Consider the following 13,603-nt stretch of genomic DNA (forward strand, 5'->3'; position numbering starts at 1 on the left):
ATCAAGTCCTTTTTAATAACGTTTTGCTTATATCTCTTGCACTGAGGAGAATAGTGATATATAATTAATATAATTTAATTTAATTAAATTAATTTTATTCTTTCTATTCAACTATGAATTTACATGATTTTCATATCACTGTTCGCAACGATCATCTGCTTGAATTTAAATTTTCTTAAACTTTAACATCTTCTCTTCTCCATTTTTAACAAATTTGTTGAGTTTTATGGGATTACTTCCCATAAATTCACATAACAAACCATATACAAGTATTATTTTCATATTTGCAAACTTATGCCAGTAAGCTACCAGCAAAATAGAAAGAAGCTATATTAGAAATCGTTTGTGGAATCCTCCAAATTCAAGGACAAAATATAATTAAAACTTTTCGCACATATATGTATATATATGAATATATGTATATATGTATATGCATATATATGTATATATATATGTATATGCATATATATGTATATATATATGTATATATATGTATATATGTGTATATGTATACACATATATGTACATATGCTGCAATATGTATATAAAAAGGAATACAAAATATGGGACAAGAACGCAAAACATCCAGACAGCTAGATGATATAAAAAAATTGGGGATTTGCAGAGGGTCAAAATTGGTAACAAAACATTGCAACCTGCTGTTTATATTATTGTATATATCTGTACACACACACACATGCACACATACATACATACATACATACATACATACATATGAGCAGATGATTTCAGGCTCAGTCCAACTAAGTGACACCTTGGATGAGTGTCGAGTGTCTTCTGAGTGCATTTGGCAGACAGGAACTGAATGAAGCCCTTCACATAAATGTATGTGTGTGTTTGCCCCTCATCAATGCTAGATATCCACTATTGGTTTATTTACCTCCCCATAACTTAGCAATTCAGCAAAAGAGACCCAACTGAATAAATACCAGGCTTAAAAGAATAAGTACTGGGGTCAATTTTGTTTAACTTGACCCTTTCAAAGACTGAAACAAGGAAACAAGTAAGAAATAAAATACACACACACAAACATATATATCCTTATCATCGTTTAGCATCCATTTTCCATGCTGGCATGGGTTGGACAGCTTGACAGGAGCTAACCAGTTGCAGAGCTGATCATACTCCAATTGTTTGTTGTAGTATGGTTTCTACAGTTGGATGCCAAACCTAATGCCATCCACTTTACAGATTGTGCTTGGTACTTATATATATAATATCATCATCATCATCATCATCATCATCATCATCATTTAAAGTCCGCTTTCCATGCTAGCATGGGTTGAACGATTTGACTGAGGACTGGTGAACCAGATGGCTACACTAGGCTCCAATCTGATTTGGCAAAGTTTCTACAACTGGATGTCCTTCCTAACGCCAACCACTCCGAGAGTGTAGTGGGTGCTTTTATGTGCCACTGGCATGAAGGCCAGTTAGGCGGTACTGGCAACGGACACGCTCAAAATGGTGTATTTTACATGCCACCTGCACAGGAGCCAGTCCAGCAGCACTGGCAACGATCTCGCATGAATGTCTTTACACGTGCCATATATATATATATATACACATATATAGATATAGATATATAGTCAATTCAAAAAAACACAGAGAACAAGACAAAAACAAATGAACGTGTGGACAAGCAATGTATTAATAAGACACTCAGAGAAGGAAAAGAGCAGTAGTTTTATGTTTCACTCATAGCTCTTCTTGGAAACAAGGAAAACAATGAAGTCCAAGAGGAAGGAGGAAAAGAAATCGCCAACAATCACACGCAGTTTACAAAAAGACAAAAGACTGCAACAGGTGTATTTGTTTGGTGGTCAGGAAAAATAGAAAAGTCTTTAATGTTTGAGCCTGTACTCTTCGAGAGAAAAGAATGAGGAAAGAAAATAGAGGACGAAAAACAGAGAGAAAAGAACTTGTCTGGATTATTGGTTTCACATGTCAAATTGACAAGAAGGAAATAGTTGAAAGGAAGGGGAGATAACAGTATATATACATACATACATTCATACATACAGGGGTTGGACAAAATAATGGAAACACCTTAAAATTTCAAATAAATTTATTTTAATATGGGGTAGAACTGCCTCTGGCAGTAATTACAGCTTGAGTTCTATGACGTATGGACTTGTACAAAGCTTGAATTGTTTCCAAAGAAATTTTTGTCCATTCTTCAGCTAGAACAGTCTCCAGTTCTTGTAGTGATGATGGTGGAGGATATCAACTCCTTACTTGTTTTTATAAAATACACCATAAATGTTTGATATTGAGGTCTGGGGACTGTGGTGGCCAGATAAGATGTTCAACTTCACTAGATTGTTCCTCATGCCATTCAGTAACAACTTTAGCTGTGTGAATTGGCGCATTATCATCTTGAAAGATAGCATTTGCCTCTGGAAACAGTTCTGCAAACATAGGATGAATTAGATCAGATAAAATGGTTAAATAGTCTTGACTATTAATGCTGCCATTAAGAGAAACCATTGGGCTGGCAGATTTCCAAGATATAGCCCCTCCCAAATCATCACAGATCCTCCTCCATGTTTAACAGTTGGAAGAAGGCAGTCTGGGTCAAATGCTTCTTTTGGCTGTCTCTACACATATACTCAGCCAGTGATCGGAAATAAGGTAAAGGATGACTCGTCTGAGAAAGAAACATTCTTCCACTGCTCTAGGGACCAATTCTGTAGGCTTTTACTCCACTCTTAAAGCTTTGCAACATTTGTTTTTGAAAGTAGTGGTTTTCTGATTGCAGCCCGCCCCTGAAATCCGGCTTTGTGCAGCTCCTGGCAAACAGTTTTTGTAGAAACTGGGTTCTCAAGGTGGTCATTAAGCACTGCAGTAATTTTGGGAGCTGTACTTTTGTGATCCTTTCTAACAATTTGTGTAAGAGTCCGACAATCCCTATCTGAAAGTTTTTGGTTTTCTTCCAGAGTTTTGTTTCGACGAGGAGGTTTTTCCCTCTTTCTCAAAGGCTGTCATTACTTTCAAGACAGTACTTCTTATTTCATTACTGCCCACAAGGAGCTACACACAGAGGGGACATTATCAAGACAGTATCAAGACAGTAACAAGATAGTACTTCTTGATACACCGAACCTTTTGGCTGTTTTCATTATGCTAGTGTCTGCCATATGAACACCAACAATTGGAGCTCTTTGAAAGTCTGACAGATCTGTTATTCTAATGAATTTTAATTATCTTCTGATGATATCTGAAAAGAAACAGCATTTTTAGCAAAACATATTAAGGAACTCTAATAATAAATCAAAAAACATAAAAATAAACAAGCTTATGATGGTTTTATAGATATTTCAAAATTATGATGCTATAATGCTAGTTGTTTCCATTATTTTGTCCATACATAATGTTCATACATACATAAAAGACTATCCTGAAATAAACTTAGAAAATCCCACTGTTATGGAATTTGTTCATAAACACCAACTCAAGAAATACTGGTGGAATATTCCCGGTAGATGGCCCTGCTCGATATGTAGAAAAGGCGTAGGTAGAAACTCTATAAAATGTACCCAGTGCAAGCTATGGACACATAAGAGGTGGGGCAATATCAAAGGTAGGTCAACTAGGAAGTTACTTTTTGTATGTGGCAGATGTTCAAGAGCAATAAACACTGAAAATGTGCAGAAAACAACTTCGGCCACATTCCAGGGAGAAAAACTGGACTTAGTTGATAGCTTCCGCTATCTAGGTGATCAAGTTAGTAGTGGGGGAGGGTGTGCTGAAAGTGTAGCTGCTAGAATAAGAATAGCCTGGGCAAAGTTCAGAGAGCTCTTACCTCTGCTGGTGACAAGGAGCCTCTCACTCAGAGTAAAAGGCAGACTGTATGACGAATGTGTACAAACAGCCATGCTTCATGGTAGTGAAACATGGGCCGTGACTGCCGAGGACATGTGTAAGCTCGCAAGGAATGAAGCCAGTATGCTCTAATGGATGTGTAATGTCAGTGTGCATACCCGACAGAGTGTAAGTACCTTGAGAGAAAAGTTGAACCTAAGAAGCATCAGTTATGGTGTGCAAGAGAGACAATTACGCTTGTATAGACATGTTGTGAGAATGGATGAGGATAGCTGTGTGAAATAGTGCCACACCCTAATGGCTGTGGGAAACTGTGGAAGAGGTAAGCCCAGGAAGACCTGGGATGAGGTGGTGAGGCATGACCTTCGAACATTGGGCCTCACCGAAGCGATGACTTCTGACCGAGACCTTTGGAAATATGCTGTGCATGAGAAGACCCGGCAAGCCAAGTGAGACCTAAATCCAAGGCCTCTGCCAGGGGTTTAGCCAGCCCACTTATGTGTACCTTCCTAAATTGGACACTAAACTCCGCTTGTGAAGACCTGTTGAGGCAAGTGAAATCGAAATCGAACTAAATTCGACGACTGGCACCCATGCAAACGTCACCTCCTTCATTGGACACGAAACTCGGCTTGCGAAGACCTGTTGGGGCAAGTGAAAGCGAAATCGTGATGGCACCTGTGTCCAGCGTCGCCTTCCTGGCACTTATACTGGTGGCACATGTAAAGACATTGGAGCGAGATCGTTGCCAGTACCGCTGGACTGGATCCTGTGCAGGTGGCACGTAAAATACACCATTTTGAGCATGGCCGTTGCCAGTACCGCCTGACTGGCCTTCGTGCCGGTGGCATGTAAAAGCGCCCACTACACTGTTGGAGTAGTTGGCGTTAGGAAGGGCATCCAACTATAGAAACTCTGTCAAATCAGATTGGAGCTTAGTGTAGCCATCTGGTTCACCAGTCCTCAGTCAAATCGTCCAACCCATGCTAGCATGGAAAGTGGACGTTAAACCATGATGATGATGATGGTGTATACACATAACAACTTCTGCCACATTCCAGGGAGAAAAACTAGACGTAGTTGATAGCTTCCGCTATCTAGGTGATCAAGTTAGTAGTGGGGGAGGGTGTGCTGAAAGTGTAGCTGCTAGAATAAGAATAGCCTGGGCAAAGTTCAGAGAGCTCTTACCTCTGCTGGTGACAAAGGGCCTCTCTCTCAGAGTAAAAGGCAGACTGTATGACGCATGTGTACGAACAGCCATGCTTCATGGCAGTGAAACATGCACTGTGACTGTTGAAGACATGTGTAGGCTCACAAGGAATGGAGCCAGTATGCTCTGATGGATGTGTAATTTCAGTGTGCATACTAGACGGAGTGTAAGTACCTTGAGAGAAAAGTTGAACCTCAGAAGCATCAGTTGTGGTGGGCAAGAAAGACGATTGTGCTGGTATGGTCATGTAGCGAGAATGGATGAGGATAGCTGTGTGAAAAAGTGCCACACCTTAGCAGTTGAGGCAATCTGTGGAAGAGGTAGGCCCAGGAAGACCTGGGATGAGGTGGTAAGGTACGACCTTCGAACATTGGGCCTCACTGAGGCGATGACTTCTGACCGAGACCTTTGAAAATACGCTGTGCGTGAGAAGACCCGGCAAGCCAAGTGAGACCTAAATCCAAGGCCTCCGCCAGGGGTCTAGCCAGCCGACTTATGCGTACCTTCCTTCATTGGACACAAAACTCCACTTGCGAAGACCTGTTGAGGCAAGTGAAATCGGAATCGAAATCGAACTAAATTCGACGACTGGTACCATTGCCAACGTCGTCTCCTTCATTGGACACGAAACTCGGCTTGTGAAGACCTGTTGGGGAAAGCGAAAGCGAAATTGTGATGGCACCTGTGCCCAGCATCACCTTCCTGGCACTTGTGCCAGTGGCACGTGTAAAGACATTCGAGTGAGATCGTTGCCAGTGCCGCTGAACTGCCTCCTATGCAGGACACGAAACTCGGCTTGCGAAGACCTGTTGGGGCAAGCGAAAGCGAAATCGTGATGGCACCTGTGCCCAGCGTCGTTTTCCTGGCACTTGTGCCGGTGGCATGTGTAAAGACATTCGAGCAAGATCGTGCCAGTGCCGCTGGACTGGCTCCTGTGCAGGTGGCACATAAAATACACCATTTTGAGTGTAGCTGTTGCCAGTACTGCCTGACTGGCCTTCGTGCCGGTGACATGTAAAAACACCCACTACACTGTCGAAGTGGTTGGCGTTAGGAAGGACATCCAACTGTAGAAACTCTGCCAAATCAGATTGGAGCCTGGTGTAGCCATCTGGTTCACCAGTCCTCAGTCAAATCGTCCAACCCATGCTAGCATGGAAAGCGGACGTTAAACCATGATGATGATGATGGTGTATACACATAACAACTTCTGCCACATTCCAGGGAGAAAAACTAGATGTAGTTGATAGCTTCCGCTATCTAGGTGATCAAGTTAGTAGTGTGGGAGGGTGTGCTGAAAGTGTAGCTGCTAGAATAAGAATAGCCTGGGCAAAGTTCAGAGAGCTCTTACCTCTGCTGGTGACAAAGGGCCTCTCTCTCAGAGTAAAAGGCAGACTGTAAGACGCATGTGTACAAACAGCCATGCTTCATGGCAGTGTAACATGCGCCGTGACTGTTAAAGATATGCCTAGGCTCACAAGGAATGAAGCCAGTATGCTCCGATGGATGTGTAATTTCAGTGTGCATACTAGACAGATTATCAGTACTTTGAGAGAAAAGTTGAACCTCAGAAGCATCAGTTGTGGCCACCCGGTTCACCAGTCCTCAGTCAAATCATCCAACCCATGCTAACATGGAAAGCGGACGTTAAGCGATGATGATGATGATGATATATATACACATATATATTTATACATATACACATATATATGTGTATACGTACATACATACATACATATATATATAAAGGAAAGATCCAAGGATCAAGGTGTAGGAAGATAGTAAGCTTCAAGAAGTTGATAGAAGGTGTAAAAGAACAACTTTCAAGAACAGTAGTGGTTTATTGATGCAGAAGGTTGTAAATTTTTCCCACATAGAGGTTTGATAAGCTGAAAAAATTGTTTTATAGCTAACAGTTAGTCACAGGAGTTGCTGTGCATGCAAGTAGAAATCTAATATTAGGGAATGGAGTAGATAAACATATGTAGCCTGGATTTTATCTCCTCCATTCCCTAATTTTGTATATATATATATATATATAATCTACAAGACTAGGTGAAAGCGCTAATTTATAAAACATGTGACATATGAATAAAAATCTGTAAATATACAACCATCCAGACATCTGAGTACCTGATTATTATTTTTTCTAATATATAATTCCTGTACATCACCTCCAAACCTTCCAATATATATATACATATATATATATATATATATATATATATATATATATATATATATATATATATACACACACACATATAACTTTGCATTTTTTAAATGGTAGTTGTCTACCAGTGTACTCATAAATGACCTATGCTACTTGTTGCTAGTTACCATATATTATTCCCAGCATGCTAAGTTAAGTGTATGGGATTTTTATGTATGTGGTACTCCATGCAGCGGGGAATAAATATATTAATTACAGGAAATACTTCATGGATGGAGATTTTATAAAATCTCCAGCCCTGAAGTATTTCTCATATCTATCTATCTCTCTCTCTGTATATATATATATATATATATATTTATTTATATATATCATCATCATCATCATCATCATCATCATCGTTTAACGTCCGCTTTCCATGCTAGCATGGGTTAGACGACACACACACACATACATAGGTGTGCATGCATCTATTTATCTCTATCTGAACAACCACTTTCTTTTAGGTAGATAGATGCACACATACACACACATGCATGCGCGCACACACACACACATACACACACACAAGCACATACCCGTGTGTGTGTGTGTGTGTGTGTGTGTTTATCATCCAGTGAATCATTTTAATGCGTGTATTGGCTTTAAATAACAATCCCACTTTCTGTAACCTCTGACCCCCAAGATCATATTTCATTAGATAGATTTTTCACATTGCCACTTGTCAAAGTAAGGGTTATTCACCCTCTGCAACCACATGGTGTGTGATATTGTTAACTCAGTCAATATTCAGCCATAGCTCAAGCATTTTTATTATTGTTTTGTGAAATGTTTTTCTGAATGGAGATTTCTTGTGAGCTGTTGTATACATTTTGTGGTGTAGGGTAGAGGATAACTATAAAAACAGCCTCTTATACTACAGTAAGTAATGTTTGACCAGCAGGCTCTGTGTGTTATGAGTGTGTATGTGATGTGTGTATGTATGTGTGTGTGTGTCTGTGCATTTGTGTATAGATGTGTGTGTGCATACATACACAAGCATTCATACATAGATTTGTGTATACATACATTCATAGACATATGTATACATACACACATTCATAAGTACATACATGCATACATTTATGCATACATACATATATATATATATGCTTGCATTTATACATGCACACGTTCATGCACACTTACATGCAAATGTACACACACACACATACACACACACTCATATATATATATATATATATATATACATACATGCATATATACTTGCATATATATATATATATATATATATATATATATATACATACATGCATACATACATACATATATATATACCTACATATATATACCTACATATATACCTACATGCATGCATACATACATACATACATCTTGTATTCTTGTATTTACTGATCTCTGTTATCTGCTGTGCTTATGGCTTTCTCGTTGCTCTTTAAATCTGGTATCTTTAGTTTGACAACACGTACAAGAATTCTCCTATCGAAATGTATAGCATGTCAACATTGTATGCTGAAGGGAACTATAGTATTTTTCATCTAAGAAACCACTTTTACTATTCTGAAGTGATATCTTTGGAATTGCTTATCTCTAGGATAGTATTACCGAAAACGTTTTATCTGACTTTGCTTCATTGTGCACTGTTTGCCTTCACAGAACCATCATAAATTCTCATAAGCTAGCAAGTAATATTTTAATCATACTATCAACCATATCTTTGTTCTTTTAAGACCTACAAAGCAATTTATCAATATGTACTTTTGAATACAATGCTTACTTTTGCAAAATAAAATCTTGTTCTTCTATTGTAGAATATTTCCATATCTTCATGTGGTCTTGATTCAGAACACAATCTGACAACACATTAATTTGAAGGTTATACTGATATAAAAAAATATCACTAAGTTGTAGTAGACCTCACTGCACCACTGTGTTAAGTCATCGCTTACACTCAAGTTATTATTTCTTTGTATTACTACGCAGCTGTTTCATATCTCACTCAACACACTTGACTTTTACTATGAATCTAAAGTTATCTCTGTTAGGGAACAATCTTACTGTAACAGGTAAACCTTTTGTTACTATTTCTGATAAAATAAACTGGTTTTCTTTTTTTTTTGTTTCAATTAATTTTGAAATTAACGAAGAATTTATCAGAATATCTTAGTCATGATTAAGATGGTATTTAGAATATAACTTATTGTAAAATTTTACTAGAAAGTATTAAGTATGCATTACCATAGAACTAAGATGCTAGTACCATAGAACTAGAACAGTCTTAAGCAGGTTGGTATCAAAAGGGTCAAATGTAATGTTTATTCATTCATATTGTTTTCAATTAATCCTGCATTAACTTGTAGTTTCAAGATTTTGATGATTTGATTCTTTGTTTTTAGAATGACAGTGTAGAGTCTGTGTGAGAGGCTGGATCTGACCCAGTTTCAATATAGATCCAGATAGAATATTTGGGCCAGATATAGCCAGTTTAAATGCTAAAGGATTAAAGCTACGAGAACATAGCACAGGTGCATTCTACCACAGTCAAGGGTCAGGTTCATCTGACCCCTTTGGAATCAGCAACTGTGTTGAAGTGTATTGGGAAACCATTTTTATTTGGAACGTTATACATTCATACATATAAATATACATACAAATATACTTACACACAAACATACACACACACAGGGTGCGATGGGTAAATTGTCACCATTTTATCATTTTTATTTTGTGCATGCGCATTGTTTGATTTAGTATAGTAGCATCAGTTGGGTAACGTCTGTGAGAAAAACAACACCATGATGCAGTTCACTCTGCCAGAAATTTGGAAACGACATGCTGTACTGCTTGGTATTCATGCCAGAAGCTCCAGTATGAACATTTCAGAGTGTTTGGGTGTAAATCTGAGGACAGTGCAATCTGAGGACATGTACTGAGAGTGATAAAAATCAAACATCCAGTCAACATCAAGCTATTTGGAGTGATCACTGGCAATGGCGACGGTATGCCTCCATTCATCTTCTCACACAGGCTCAGACTCAACACAGAGGCCTACATCAGATGCCTGGAGGAGGTAGTGCTGCCCTGGGTCAAGAGAGTGTCTTCTGGAAGACTCTATGTCTGGCAACAAGGACTCTGCACCATGCTACACAAGCAGGAGAACCCAGTCATGGCTGTCAGACAATTCCTGCAACCACATCACCCCTAACATCTGGCCACCTAACTCCCCAGACTGCAACCTCCACTTGATTATTATGTGTGAGGAGCAGTTGAGCAAGAGACCAACAAAACTCCTTGTAACACCAAAGATGAACTGAAGGCAAGGATTATGGCAGCATTGACCAGCTTAAACAAGGAGACCATCCAGAAGAGTTACAGGAGATTCCAAAGTCGTCTGGAGGCCGTGGTTGAAGCCAATGGTGATTTTATTGAATAAATTTACTTTTTAGTATTTCAAGATATTTTTCTGTAAATATATCTGTTAAAATGAGATGTCAGTATTATTTTCATTTTTGTGTAATTTAGATGACAATTTATTCACCATACCTTGTATATAAGTTAAAGTTTAGATTTAAATTTAAAATTTAAACTGCATTTCGGTTATGTCCTTAGTAGTATACCGGCAAAGCACATTCACTGCTTATGGCTACCTGGTGTAATCCACAGTAATTGCACAATCGTTGCTGGATCTACATTAGGAATTCCTCAGTGCATGTCGTGTAGAGTAGAAACAATTGATACGGAAGATAGAGTATACTAGAAACTTTATTTATCACAACGATGAATAAAGTTTCCAGTATACTCTATCTTCCATATCAATTGTTTCTACTATATATATATATATATATATATATATATATATATATATATATATAGACATACTTACACATGAACACACACATATACACACACACACACACATGCACATATATATATATGCAAACATATTCACAACCAAGCAAAAGCAAAAATCATAGATGCCACCACCACCACTACCGTACATAAACACAACCATACATGCACTAACGCACATAAACTTATACACACCAATGCACACTCACACACACATACAAAAGTTGTTACTCTGCTAAAATATAACCACGTTTTATATTATTGGAACATTAAGATTTCCTTGGTATGGTGGGGTCATATGTTGTTGATCTTACAGATGAACAGCATCTTTGGCACCACCACATTACCATGGGTGTGGTTTAGCTCTAGGTACAAGGGTCAGCTGAAAAGTTCATAGGCTGACCATGATGTTCTCATAGAGCGTGACCAAATGAGGTTTATTTTCCAACATAGTCCTCCTTGCAGTCCATGCATTTCTTCCATCAGTGTTGCAGTGCTTGAATGCCATCAGTGTATAAGCATTCATCCTGTTGGTCAAAAATGTCATCAACAACAGATATGACAGCATCATCACTGCAATACTGGTTCCCAGCCAAAACAAGAGAATAAGGAGGGTGGTCAACCAGGTCAAAGCCATGGTCATTGCACAGTAGGCACTAAAACGAAGGACTTATGTGCTGGAGCATTTTCCTCATGAAACATGTCTCCTTTTGTCAGTTTCCCCTACACATTTGTTCTTGATAACCTTTTGTAACTGCTTCAGCAGGTTGGCATAGTATTTACCATTGATGGTGTGGCCCTTTTGAAGATAGTCAATAAACACAACACTGAGTCCATCACCTTATCTACAGATGAAATGACCTTAGTCTTCTTTGGAGCGGAGAGGTATTTCTACTGCATGGATTGACTCTTTGTCTCTGGTTCAATGTGATGAACCCAACACTCATTCTGGGTTAGGAAATGTTCAAGGAAACCAGCTGAAACTGCCTGAAACAATGTCAGATTTTCCAGTGATATGATCAGTCTGGTGCACTTTTGATTGTGTGTCAGAAGATTGATCATCCACCGAGCAGAAATGTTCATCATGCCAAGTTCATTGTGCAGAATATTCTCAACTCTTTCATGAGATTTGCTAATAACATTGGATACTTCATGTTTAGTCAATTGCTTGTGACCCTTCACCATGTAGTGAACACAATCAATGTTTTTCTTGGTGGTGGCAATTGCAGGACATCCAGACCTCAGGTCATCTTCATGATTCTCTCTCACTTTCCTAAATTTAGTTGCCCACTTTTGGAGCATCATCCCCAAATGTAGCAGCCATGTCATCATGAATGTCATTAAAGGTTAAATGTATTTGATAACATCACCATGCCAAATTTTGTCCTTTTTCAAGAGAAGCCACTACCAGTCACTTTTGAAGAAAGTGTTCTTTGAACAGTCAGATGTCAGTTGAAATTAATGCATGCAAGACTTTACAGCTCTAGCATCACTCCTTCATAGTCAGCCTATGAACCTTTTTTTACTCTAAATATGCGTGTAAGTGTATATCTGTATGTGTGTGCATGCATGTTTACTGTGTTTGTGCATGTGTGTGTATGTTCAATACACATGTATATGTTTATGTGCTAGTGTGTGTATGTAGCGTGTTGTGTGTATATATGTATAAATTTATATGTGTTTAAAGTATGTATGTGTGTTTATGTTTGTAAATCTGTGTGAATAACATTTAATATTCCTTTGTGAAAGCACATGGTCTAATTGTTAGGAAGTCTGGCTCCTGACCATGAGCTGTAGGTTCAATCCTTGGTCCAGGCCAGGCAGCATATCCTTGAACAAAACACTTCATATCACATTGCCTCAGTCTACTCAGCTGTAAATGAGTACCAACCAGGTACAGGTGCATCTTTCTCTCTCTGTTGATATTCCACCAGGTCTAGGGTAAGGGTGAATGTCAAGACAGTATCTATGCCTGCTTAGGACTACATAGGCACCTAAAACAATTAGCAAAACCATGGTACATATTGCTAACTCTTACTTGCTCATGATTGCCAGTTATAGCTGTTCTATACTGAATTAATGTCTTTGCTTATGGAAAAAGTGCAGTAGATTTGGCTGTTATTTCTAACAGACGAAATAACTACATAGAGACTCTCTGGTTGTCTGGTTCAACTAGTCTTAACTCTTCCATATACTGCTGAATTCTATATTGTATTGAAATCACTTCCAATACATATCCATTCATCCAAACGGAATTTCTTTTGTCATGATATAGAAATCATGGATCGAACGATCAATAAGCCACAATCAATCACTTTTATTTTCAGAGTTGCATGTTTAATTGGTTTACTTTCGTTTGTTATTGTTGTTGTTGTTCCGATCCAGTATAGATCTTTTTTCATTATTTCTATAACATTGCCAGCAGCCCATTATCTTTAAATACATCATGTATGCACAGGCACACACAAAGACACAGACACAGACAGACACACACACACACGTGT

The sequence above is a fragment of the Octopus bimaculoides genome, chromosome 8 (genome assembly GCF_046866305.1).
Source record: "Octopus bimaculoides isolate indiv1 chromosome 8, ASM4686630v1, whole genome shotgun sequence".
NCBI lineage: Eukaryota > Metazoa > Mollusca > Cephalopoda > Octopoda > Octopodidae > Octopus > Octopus bimaculoides.